We start from the raw sequence: 13,522 nt of genomic DNA, 5'->3' as shown, positions 1-13,522 counted from the left end.
TGTCCAGCATATTACCCCCAGTGTGTCCAGCATATTACCCCCAGTGTGTCCAGCATATTATCCCCAGTGTGTCCAGCATATTACCCCCAGTGTGTCCAGCATATTACCCCCAGTGTGTCCAGCATATTACCCCCAGTATCTCCAGCATTGCCCCAGTGTCTCCAACATTGCCCCAGTGTCTCCAGCAATCATCTGCCCCAGTGTGTCCTCCAGCATTGCCCCCAGTGTCTCCAGCATTGCCCCAGTGTCTCCAGCATTGCCCCAGTGTCCTCCAGCATTGCCCCAGTGTCCTCCAGCATTGTCCCCAGTGTCTCCAGCAATCTGCCCCAGTGTCTCCAGCAATCTGCCCCAGTGTCTCCAGCATTGCCCCCAGTGTCTCCAGCAATCTGCCCCAGTGTCTCCAGCATTGCCCCAGTTCCTCCAGCATTACCCCAGTGTCTCCAGCATTGCCCCAGTGTCTCCAGCATTGCCCCAGTGTCTCCAGCAATCATCTGCCCCAGTGTCCTCCAGTATTGCCCCCAGTGTCTCCAGCAATCTGTACCAGTGTCTCCAGCATTGCCCCAGTGTCTCCAGCATTGCCCCAGTGTCTCCAGCAATCATCTGCCCCAGTGTGTCCTCTGTTATGGACCTGGTGGTTAGGTTCACCAGGAATGACCTGATAGTTAAACACGGAATCGGGACGAGCTCTGGGGAAATGGGAACTCTGCTGACCGCAACCCTACTCCTATCTACACAACTAGAAATAGCAGTGGAGCGTGCCTGACTCTGCCTAGACGCCTCTTCACAGCCTAAGGGCTAACTACCCTGTTATGATCCTGGTGGCAAGGATCGCAAACTGACCTGCTAAGTAACAGAAATCCTTAGGACAAGCTCTGGGGATGTGGGAGCTATACTGACCGCAACCCTGATTCTATCAATACACACTATAGGCAGCCGTGGAGCGTTATCTAAAATCCTAGACGCCTCGTCACAGCCTGAGAAACTAGCTACCCCTAGAGAGAAAGCAAGCCTCACTAGCCTCAGAGAAATCACCCCAAAGTTTTAGACAGCCCCCCACAAATAATAACGGTGAGTTAAGGGGAAAGCACAAACATAGAAATGAAAACAGGTTTTTAGCAAATGAGGCCCGCTAACACTAAATAGTCAGAAGACAGCAAGGGATCTGTGCGGTCAGTATAAAATGCTATCAAAAATAATCCACGCAGAGATTACAAGAACCCCCACACCGACTCACGATGTGAGGGGCGCAACTCTGCACCCCAGAACTTCCAGCAAGCGAAAATATTACATATAAGCAAGCTGGACAGAACTCATCATATACAGAGAAACATTTTCAAGGAAATAATGAACAAACATGAACTAGCAAGACTTAGTTTCTCAGGAGGAGACAGGTCACAAGGAAAGTCCAGAGAGATCAGAACCAGTACTGAATACAACAACAGCAGGCAAAAAGAGAAGGTCCAGGTGGAGTTAAAGGGAACCTGTCACCACGTTTTTGGAAGATGGGATAAAAATAGCGTTAAATAGGGGCAGAGGTGGGCGTTACATTAGTGTGTGTGTTATGCGTTTATTACCCACCTAAGTTGCCGAAATAACTTTGCAAAGTCTCCGTTTTCGCCTGTCAATCAGGCTGGTCAGGTCACATGGGCGTGGTGTCTTCCCCCAGATTTGGCGTAGTTTTCCGTTGGTGGCGTAGTGGTGTGCGCATGCCCAAAGTCCGGAATCCTCTTCCAGGGGATTTAAAATAGCGCGGTGTTCGTTATTGCATTGGTGATCGGTGGGCGCGGCCATCTTCCTTTGGCCGCGCGTGCGCAGAAGCGGCGCTCTGCTGGCCGCGGCTTCAGGAAAATGGCCGCGGGATGCCGCGCGTGCGCAGATGGATATCGCGGCGGCCATTTTCCTGAAGCCGCGGCCAGCAGAGCGCCGCTTCTGCGCACGCGCGGCCAAAGGAAGATGGCCGCGCCCACCGATCACCAATGCAATAACGAACACCGCGCTATTTTAAATCCCCTGGAAGAGGATTCCGGACTTTGGGCATGCGCACACCACTACGCCACCAACGGAAAACTACGCCAAATCTGGGGGAAGACAACGCCCATGCGACCTGACCAGCCTGATTGACAGGCGAAAACGGAGACTTTGCAAAGTTATTTCGGCAACTTAGGTGGGTAATAAACGCATAACACACACACTAATGTAACGCCCACCTCTGCCCCTATTTAACGCTATTTTTATCCCATCTTCCAAAAACGTGGTGACAGGTTCCCTTTAAATAGAGGCCAGAAACGAGGCAGCTGGATTCCAGCTACAGACCCGCAGTAAGCACTAAAGGCCACCAGAGGGAGCCCAAGAACAGAACTCACACAATACCACTCATGACCACAGGAGGGAGCCCGAGAACGGAATTCACAACACTACCCCTAAAGAAAGGAAACAAAGCCTCACTTGCCTCAGAGAAATTTCCCCAAAGGTAAAAGCAGCCCCCCACAAGTATTGACTGTGAGTTAAGAGGAAATCACAAACACAGGATGAAATAGGCTTTAGCAAAAAGAGGCCAGTCTAACTAAACAGATTGAGGATAGAAAAGGGATCTTTGCGGTCAACACAACAAACTACAAAAACCACGCAGAGTGTGCAAAAAATACCCCCGCACCGACTCACGGTGCGGTGGTGCCACTCTGCACCCCCAGAGCTTCCAGCTAGCCAGGCAGTTTCATGATAGCAAGCTGGACAAGAACTTAGCAAGAAAAACCATAAGTAACAAATGAACAAGCCGGAACTTAGCTTTTGCTGGAGTAGACAGGTCCTCAGAAAGATCCAGGAGAGATCTGAACCAGTACTAGAACATTGACAGCTGGCATGGAGTAACGATCTGAGTGGAGTTAAATAGAGAATCCTAGCCTAGCCCTAAACGAGGGCAGCTGGGGAAGGACTCTCAGAACCAGCAGCTCCACTCACAGCCACCAGAGGGAGTCCAAGGACAGAACTCACCGAAGTACCATTCATGACCACAGGAGGGAGTTTGAGAACGGAATTCACAACTGTACCCCCCCCACTTGAGGAGGGGTCACCGAAACCTCACCAGAGCCCCCAGGCCGATCAGGACGAGCCAAATGAAAGGCACGAACTAAATCGGCAGCATGGACATCAGAGGCAACAACCCAGGAATTATCCTCCTGACCATAGCCCTTCCATTTGACCAAGTACTGAAGTTTTCGTCTCGAAATACGAGAATCCAAAATCTTCTTCACCACATACTCCAACTCCCCCTCAACCAACACCGGAGCAGGAGGATCAACGGAGGGAACCATAGGCGCCACATATCTCTGCAGCAACGACCTATGGAACACATTATGGATGGCAAAAGAAGCAGGAAGGGCCAAACGAAATGATACAGGATTAAGAATTTCAGAAATCTTATAAGGACCAATGAAACGAGGCTTAAACTTAGGAGAAGAAACCTTCATAGGAACATAACGAGATGATAACCAAACCAAATCCCCAACACGAAGTCGGGGACCAACACGGCGACGGCGGTTAGCGAAACGTTGAGCCTTCTCTTGGGACAAGGTCAAATTGTCCACCACATGAGTCCAAATTTGTTGCAACCTGTCCACCACAGAATCCACACCAGGACAGTCCGAAGGCTCAACCTGCCCTGAAGAAAAACGAGGATGAAAACCAGAATTACAAAAAAAAGGCGAAACCAAAGTAGCCGAACTGGCCCGATTATTAAGGGCGAACTCAGCCAATGGCAAGAAGGTCACCCAATCATCCTGATCCACAGAAACAAAGCATCTCAGATAAGTTTCCAAAGTCTGATTGGTTCGTTCGGTTTGGCCATTTGTCTGAGGATGGAAAGCCGAAGAAAAAGACAAATCAATGCCCATCTTAGCACAAAAGGACCGCCAAAACCTTGAAACAAACTGGGAACCTCTGTCAGACACAATGTTCTCCGGAATGCCATGCAAACGAACCACATGTTGGAAAAATAATGGAACCAAATCAGAGGAAGAAGGCAATTTAGGCAAGGGTACCAAATGGACCACTTTAGAGAAGCGATCACAAACCACCCAGATGACCGACATCCTTTGAGAAACAGGAAGATCTGAAATAAAATCCATGGAAACATGCGTCCAGGGCCTTTTCGGGACCGGCAAGGGCAAAAGTAACCCACTGGCACGAGAACAGCAGGGCTTAGCCCGAGCACAAGTCCCACAAGACTGCACAAAAGAACGCACATCCCGCGACAAGGAAGGCCACCAAAAGGACCTAGCCACCAAATCTCTGGTACCAAAAATCCCAGGATGACCAGCCAATACCGAACAATGAACCTCAGAGATAACTCTATTAGTCCATCTATCAGGGACAAACAGTTTCTCCGCTGGACAACGGTCAGGTCTATCAGCCTGGAACTCCTGCAGCACCCGCCGCAAATCAGGGGAGATGGCAGACAGAACTACCCCCTCTCTGAGAATACCAGCCGGCCCAGAAACCCCAGGAGAATCAGGCACAAAACTCCTTGAAAGGGCATCAGCCTTCACATTCTTAGAACCCGGAAGGTACGAAACCACAAAATTGAAACGGGAGAAAAACAGCGACCAACGAGCTTGTCTAGGATTCAACCGCTTCGCAGACTCGAGATAAGTCAGATTCTTGTGATCTGTCAAGACCACCATGCGATGCTTGGCTCCTTCAAGCCAATGTCGCCACTCCTCGAATGCCCACTTCATAGCCAACAACTCCCGATTGCCAACATCATAATTACGCTCAGCAGGCGAAAACTTTCTCGAAAAGAAAGCGCATGGCTTCATTACAGAGCAATCAGAACTTCTCTGAGACAAAACAGCCCCTGCTCCAATTTCAGAAGCATCAACCTCCACCTGAAAAGGGAGCGAAACATCTGGCTGACACAACACAGGAGCCGAAGAGAAATGACGTTTCAACTCCTGAAAAGCCTCAACGGCCGCAGAGGACCAATTCACCACATCAGCACCCTTCTTGGTCAAATCAGTCAACGGTTTAACAACACTAGAAAAATTAGCGATGAAGCGACGGTAAAAATTGGCAAAGCCCAGAAATTTCTGAAGGCTCTTCACAGATGTAGGCCGAGTCCAATCATAAATAGCTTGGACTTTAACAGAATCCATCTCGATAGTAGAAGGGGAAAAAATGAAGCCCAAAAAGGAAACCTTCTGAACTCCAAAGAGACACTTAGATCCCTTCACAAACAAGGAATTAGCACGAAGGACCTGGAACACCATTCTGACCTGCTTCACATGGGACTCCCAATCATCCGAAAAGACCAAAATATCATCCAAATATACGATCATGAATCTATCCAGATACTTTCGGAAGATGTCATGCATAAAGGACTGAAACACAGAGGGAGCATTAGAAAGGCCGAATGGCATCACCAGGTACTCAAAATTGCCCTCGGGCGTATTAAATGCTGTTTTCCATTCATCGCCCTGTTTAATACGCACGAGATTATACGCCCCTCGAAGGTCTATCTTGGTGAACCAACTAGCCCCCTTAATCCGAGCAAATAAATCAGACAGTAGAGGCAAAGGGTACTGAAATTTGACCGTGATTTTATTAAGAAGGCGGTAATCTATACAAGGTCTCAGAGAACCATCCTTCTTGGCCACAAAAAAGAACCCAGCTCCCAATGGTGACGACGACGGGCGGATATGCCCTTTCTCCAAGGACTCCTTTATATAACTCCGCATAGCGGCGTGTTCTGGCACAGACAAATTGAAAAGTTGTCCCTTAGGGAACTTGCTACCAGGAATCAAATTAATAGCACAATCACAATCCCTATGAAGAGGTAGGGTACTAGACTTGGGCTCATCAAATACATCCCGGTAATCCGACAAAAACTCAGGGACTTCAGAAGGAGTGGAGGAAGAAATTGACAACAATGAAACATTCCCATGTACCCCTTGACAACCCCAACTGGACACCGACATTGATTTCCAATCCAATACTGGATTATGGACCTGCAGCCATGGCAAACGCAACACGACTAGATCATGCAGATTATGCAACACCAAAAAGCTAATATCCTCCTGATGCGCAGGAGCCATGCACATGGTCAACTGGGTCCAGTACTGAGGCTTATTCTTGGCCAAAGGCGTAGCATCAATTCCCCTCAAAGGAATGGGATGCTGCAAGGGCTCCAAGAAAAAACCACAGCGCCTGGCAAACTCTAAGTCCATCAAATTCAGGGCAACGCCTGAATCCACAAAAGCCATAACAGAATAGGATGACAAAGAGCAAATCAGAGTAACGGACAAAAGAAATTTAGGCTGTACAGTACCAATGGTGACAGACCTAGCGAACCGCTTAGTGCGCTTAGGACAATCAGAGATAGCATGAGTGGAGTCACCACAGTAAAAACACAGCCCATTCTGATGTCTATGTTCTTGCCGTTCAGCTCTGGTCAAAGTCCTATCACATTGCTTAGGCTCAGGCCTCTGCTCAGAGGATACCGCCAAATGGTGCACAGTTTTGCGCTCACGTAAGCGCCGATCGATCTGTATGGCCAAGGACATTGATTCATTCAGAACAGCAGGCGTGGGGAACCCCACCATAACATCCTTAAGGGCTTCAGAAAGACCCTTTCTGAAAATTGCTGCCAGGGCACACTCATTCCACTGAGTAAGCACAGACCACTTTCTGAACTTCTGGCAATATACCTCCGCTTCATCCTGACCCTGACACAAAGCCAGCAAAATTTTCTCTGCCTGATCCACAGAATTCGGTTCATCATAAAGCAATCCCAGCGCCAGAAAAAACGCATCTACATTATGCAATGCAGGATCTCCTGGCGCCAGGGCGAATGCCCAGTCTTGAGGGTCGCCACGCAACAAGGAAATAATGATTCTCACTTGCTGAATAGGGTCACCAGAAGAGCGGGGTTTCAGAGCAAGAAACAGTTTACAATTGTTTTTGAAATTCAGAAATTTAGATCTATCCCCAGAAAACAAATCAGGAATTGGAATTATAGGCTCCAACATAGGATTCTGAACTACATAATCTTGAATGTTTTGTACCCTTGCAGCGAGCTGATCTACACTAGAGGACAGACCTTGAAGCGTGGAGCGTGCCTGACTCTGCCTAGACGCCTCTTCACAGCCTAAGGGCTAACTACCCCTAAAGAAAGGAAACAATGCCTCACTTGCCTCAGAGAAATTTCCCCAAAGGTAAAAGCAGCCCCCCACAAGTATTGACTGTGAGTTAAGAGGAAATCACAAACACAGGATGAAATAGGCGTTAGCAAAAAGAGGCCAGTCTAACTAAACAGATTGAGGATAGAAAAGGGATCTTTGCGGTCAACACAACAAACTACAAAAACCACGCAGAGTGTGCAAAAAATACCCCCGCACCAACTCACGGTGCGGTGGTGCCACTTTGCACCCCCAGAGCTTCCAGCTAGCCAGGCAGTTTCATGATAGCAAGCTGGACAAGAACTTAGCAAGAAAAACCATAAGTAACAAATGAACAAGCCGGAACTTAGCTTTTGCTAGAGTAGACAGGTCCTCAGAAAGATCCAGGAGAGATCTGAACCAGTACTAGAATATTGACAGCTGGCATGGAGTAACGATCTGAGTGGAGTTAAATAGAGAATCCTAGCCTAGCCCTAAACGAGGGCAGCTGGGGAAGGACTCTCAGAACCAGCAGCTCCACTCACAGCCACCAGAGGGAGTCCAAGGACAGAACTCACCGAAGTACTATTCATGACCACAGGAGGGAGTTCGAGAACGGAATTCACAACAGTCCTCCAGCATTGCCCCCAGTGTCTCCAGCATTGCCCCCAGTGTCTCCAGCATTGCCCCCAGTGTCTCCAGCAATCTGCCCGTGTCTCCAGCATTGCCCCAGTGTGTCCATCAATCTGCCCCAGTGTCTCCAACATTGCCCCAGTGTGTCCATCAATCTGCCCCAGTGTCTCCAGCATTGCCCCAGTGTGTCCATCAATCTGCCCCAGTGTCTCCAGCATTGCCCCAGTGTGTCCAGCAATCTGCCCCAGTGTGTCCAGCATATTGCCCCGGGCCCCCCGGATTGCCGTTCGCAAAAAAAAACAAAAAAAAAAAGAGTTCTCCTCACCTGACCTGGGCACTCCAGCGGCGAGCTCCCTCCAGCAGCGCACACTCGCCGGCGACTGACAATGACGTCAGACTCCGGCGACGTGTGAGCTGCGCCTGCGGCTGACTTCAGCTGCCAGCCTCCAATTGGCTGGCGGCTGTTGTTAACTATTGACATGCGGGCGTGCGCCCGCACATCAATAGGAAACCGCTGCAGTGCCGGTATGGGCCCGGTGAGCAGATGAGACAGGGCCTGATGCGGGCCCCCTCTCTCTGCCCACCGGGTCCGGGCCCATAAATGATGCACCAGTCAGGGCTCGGGCAGTAATGCCCTGATGGTGGCGGGCAATCTGTGCGGTAGCCCAGGGCCCCCCACACCACTGGGCCCTGGGCTACCACCCAGATTGACCCTCTTATAATCCGCCCCTGCCACAGATAGACCGGGCATCTGACTGAAATAACAGACTGTTTCAATATGTGGCCTTGAGGTTTTTTTTATTTTTTTTACCCAAAAATACTGTATAGACCAAGGGTAGCAGACAGACAAAAAAGTGGAATGTATGCCTGAAAAGCAAGTATTTGTACAGCACAGATAGACCAGGCATCGGACAAAGATAACAGACTGTTTCAATAAGTGGCCTGGAGTTTTTTAAAATTTTTTAACCACAATATACTGTATAGAACTAGGGTAGCAGACAAAAAAGTGGAATGTATGCTTGAAAAGCAAGTGTTTGGAGACCACAGATAGACCAGGCATCTGACTGAGATAACAGGCTGTTTCAATATGTGGCCTGGAGTTTTTTTGAAAAACTTTACCCAAAAATACTGTTTAGACCAATTGTAGCAGACAGACAAAAACGTGGAATGTATGCCTGAAAAGCTTGTATTTGTACAAGACAGATAGACCAGGTGACAAAAGACTGTTTCAATATGTGGCCTGGAGTTTTTTTTAACAAATTTAACCCCAAAATACTGTATAGACCTAGGGTAGCAGACAAAAAAGGGGAATGTATGCCTGAAATGCAAGTATTTTGAGACCACAGATAGACCGGGCGTCTGACGGAGATAACAGACTGATCAAAATGTGGCCTTGATATTTTGTGGCCCACCATAATTGTGTCAATAAGTAGGCTATGACACTAAAAAAAAAATTGGAGTACTAAAATTGTAAAATATTTAGCGCAATTGTATGCTATGCATATGGCATATAAATCACAGTGATAAATATAAGAACTGTAGCTAAATATTTTTGGGCCAGCTAAAGATTTTTTGGTCAGCAAGTTGGTGTTCAAAAATGTTGTAAGACACTCCAAAAAATACTATAGTACCAAAAAAAAGGCCAGACTTTTCTGCGCACTCACATCTGATGCCTGTGACAAAAAAAAGTCTTAAATTGTTAGATTTTCACGCTCTAGTATTGAAATGACCTGGCTGTAGTCTGCAGTGTGACCAAGCAAATAAATGTAGAAAAAAGGGGGCTATGGATTGCTTTGAAATAAAATTAGCAGGTATAAGGTGCAAAAAAAAAATCCTAGCCACGGTTACCTGCAGCTACGTATGTATAAAATACACAGCAGCAGACAGTAATGGAGCCTTTTGATGTATGCAGTGAGATCTATGTACTCACATAGAGTGCCTGCATGCCTTGCATTGATGTGAATATGCGCAAATAGACTCCCCTGCCTACCTAGCACTGCAATCTATGTACCCCCGAATTAGCCCTAAAAAGAACTGTTGGTTTATCAGGATTTGTGGATTGAACCCTAATAGACCCACACTAACTAATAAAAGAACGAATTTGACCCTATCTCAGCAGCAGCTCTTACTACACTAGCTGAGTCTGGAGCAGAATGTGCCGAGCAGGGCGGTGTCAGGTCTCTTAGATACCTGATGACGCTGTGTGTCCAGCCAATCACTGTAAAACCACAATAAAGATGGCTGTGATATTACAGTGCTTGGCAGACAATCCCTGCATGCTCATTGGCGCTGTAAAAAGCGCCAACATTTAAAGGCGGAGACCCGAGCTCCCGTCGAATAATCCCAGAAATGCTCGGTGCTCACCGAGTACACCGAGTACCGTGAAACTCGGGCAAGTACCGAGTAGTGGCGAGTAGGGTTGAGCGAAATGGATCGGACATTTTCAAAAATCGCGATCTTCGCGCCAAAGTCGCGTTTCGTATGACGCTTTCAGCGCCATTTCTCAGCCAATGAAGGTGGACGCAGAGTGTGGGCAGCGTGATGACACAGGTCTCGGTCCCCACCATCTTAGAGAAGGGCAGGACAGTGATTGGCTTGCTTTCTGCAGCGTCACAGGGGCTATAAAGGGGCGTGCACGCCGACCGCCATCTTACTTCTGCCGAACTGAGCATAGGGAGAGGTTGCTGCAGCTTCGTCAGAAACAGGGATATTGTTAGGGAGGAAATATTAACCCCCAAACCGCTTGTGCTGTAGCGATTTCCACTGTCCAACACCACCTTTTCTTTGCAGGGACAGTGGAGGCTAGATTTCTGTGCATCAGCTCTGTAGCTTATAAGGCTCCCTGATAGCTGCATTGCTGTTTGCACGCCGCTGTGCAAACCAACTGCTCTTTTAAAATCAAAAGTCCTGTTGCTCCTTTCTGCACAGTTCTATTGTTTATTTTTCCCCACTTTTGTGTGCAGCAGTCATTTTTATTGCTGGCTGCCATACTTGTCCTGAGATCATTGTAGGGAGATTGTTATTGTAGTACAGTCCCTTTTTTATATATATTTCCAGCCACATTATGCCACTTATACTGTGTAGTGTAATACAGTGGGCCTGAATTTTGCTGCAGTGTCCCACACATAAAAAGGGAGATTAATATTGCCACTAAGTGTATCTGCGTCAGTTCTGTTTGGTGTGTATCCGCCAGCCACTTTCTGCCACTTATACCGTGTAGTGTAATACAGTGGGCCTGTTTTGTTTTTTGCTGCAGTGTCCCACACATAAAAAGGGAGATTAATATTGCCACTAAGTGCATTTGCGTCAGTTCTGTTTGGCGTATATCTGCCAGCCACTTTCTGCCACTTATACCGTGTAGTGTAATACAGTGGGCCTGTTTTGTTTTTTGCGGCAGTGTCCCACACATAAAAAGGGAGATTTATATTGCCACTAAGTGCATCTGCGTCAGTTCTATTTGGCGTATATCTGCCAGCCACTTTCTGCCACTTATACTGTGTAGTGTAATACAGTGGGCCTGTTTTGTTTTTTGCGGCAGTGTCCCACACATAAAAACGGAGATTAATATTGCCACTAAGTGCATCTGCGTCAGTTCTGTTTGGCGTATATCTGCCAGACACTTTCTGCCAATTATACCGTGTAGTGTAATACAGTGGGCCTGTTTTTTTTTTTATAATATTACAGATCCCCAAATCATATTAATAGTCTGGGAGAAAACACATGTGTGTTATATGTAACCAGACAAGTCAAATCCGCTCCATAGACTATGCATGAAAATAGGAGAACCCGGAGCATAAAGTAAGAATATAAACAACTTCTTTATTGATACAAATATTTAAAAGCCACATATCAGCAATACATTTGGTGCATATTTTCCAATGAATAACAAAGATAAGGGGGAAACCCACCCCTCTATGATCCCCATACTAAGTAGTAACCATATAAAAGAGATGGAGCAAGAGGCACTTCCATGTAATATATCTAAGTAGTGTGGCAAGCCGGTCAATAGTAAATATCAGTCCTTGCAGCCAAAGCAAAATGTCACAAACCAGCTTACCAGCACACAGGGTAGACAGAGGAGGAGGGTCCCGCTGGAAAAAAGACCCCGACGTGCGTTTCGCGGCTTTGCCACGCCGCTTCTTCAAGGGAGTACAAGAAAGGGCAACCAGGACCTGCTGATAACCTTCCTGACCCCAGTCACATGTCCGTAGCCGGCCAATAGAGGTGGCGCCAGCGGCGCATGCGCACGGCGACTGGAAGGTCCTCCATGGAGGCAGGGCGTCAGGCCCAGTGCGCATGCCCCGGGACATCTCCTGGAGCAATCGCACAGAGCGCATAGACGCCCGCCCACATGAAGGAGCCGCCCATCCGCCGGACGATGCGCACGGCCACCAGAAGGGGTAAGTCAAAAAATGATGGACGGCAACAGGACCTCAATAACTCTGCCTGTCATAAGGGAAGTTGAAACCAACGTGGTGAGACGAAATTACACTGGACCCTAGACACGGGACTGCCACTAATATATATTATATAAATACACACCCCAGGTACGGCAACTAGACAACAACAACCCTAATAAAGAAAAAGATAACAATATATAGTTACAAACATTATGCAAAGAGAGAAAGTATCTAAAGTTCATATAATATTACACATCAGTGCATGCATGTATAAATACTATCTTACAAATATATGCCGCGACACAAGACAGGTGGAAAATATATATAATTTTAATTTAGACAGGTCCGTTAATGATATGCAGATAGCAAATAACCGGTTCCTGTCCACAAAGGCATCCGTGTCTCAAGAAATGGCAGAGGTGATGAGATGTTGAGTCCAAATGACCAGGGGAAGAGGAAAACAGCGATCAATGGAGGGCCCACAGATGAGAACGATTACTGATAATAAAGGAGCAAAAGAACAATAATTAAAAACAAAAAAATGTAAATTAAAAGCAGAATAATTAATCCGGAAGGTGGATGATGGGTACCAGTATGAGCAGAAAACCAAGATGATAAATCACTAGAGATAAGGAGCAAAGCTCAAGGATTCGTTAAGACCTCAGGGGGTCATACAATCCAACATGACAATCCATTTTGTTTCAATCTGTGTTAGCCGTTTTCTATTATCGCCACCTCTCACGCCCAGATGAAGTGCATCGATCCCCCGAACAGAAAGCAGTTTTGAGTTACAGTTATGATGTAACCTAAAATGTCGGGGGACCGTTTTTAAGTCAGTCACTGTGGGCACCATCCTGGCCGCGCCAATGTCCCGCACATGCTCCCGTACATGGACCCTAAGTTCACGTGTAGTAAGACCCACGTAGATCCTCGGGCACGGGCAGGTAGCATAATATATGACGTTTGTGGTCCCGCAGGAAATACGCTGTCTAATTTGGAAGGTTCTAGAACCATCACTTGATTTAAAATCGGAGCAGCGCAAGACATTGGCGCAGACAAGACAGTGTCCACATGGAGTGCAGCCTGGGCGAGGGCCAATCGTGCCAAAAGGATTCATTGGAGCAGGAACATAATGGCTCCTGACCAACATATCGCCAGGATTCATGCCCCTTCTCGGGGTCATGAGAGGTAGGTCACCCAGGGCAGCACGCAGGGAGGGCTCAGTCTTGAGGACAGGCCAGTGTTTTTTGAGAATTGAACGCATACTCTTCCACTCATGATTGAAGGTGGAGATGTGTTATGATCCGGTGACCCTGGAGCCGCATGTGACTATCTCTG

This window comes from Ranitomeya variabilis, chromosome 6 (assembly GCF_051348905.1).
Source record: "Ranitomeya variabilis isolate aRanVar5 chromosome 6, aRanVar5.hap1, whole genome shotgun sequence".
In the NCBI taxonomy this organism is placed as follows: domain Eukaryota; kingdom Metazoa; phylum Chordata; class Amphibia; order Anura; family Dendrobatidae; genus Ranitomeya; species Ranitomeya variabilis.
Note: the sequence above shows the minus strand (reverse complement) of the source record.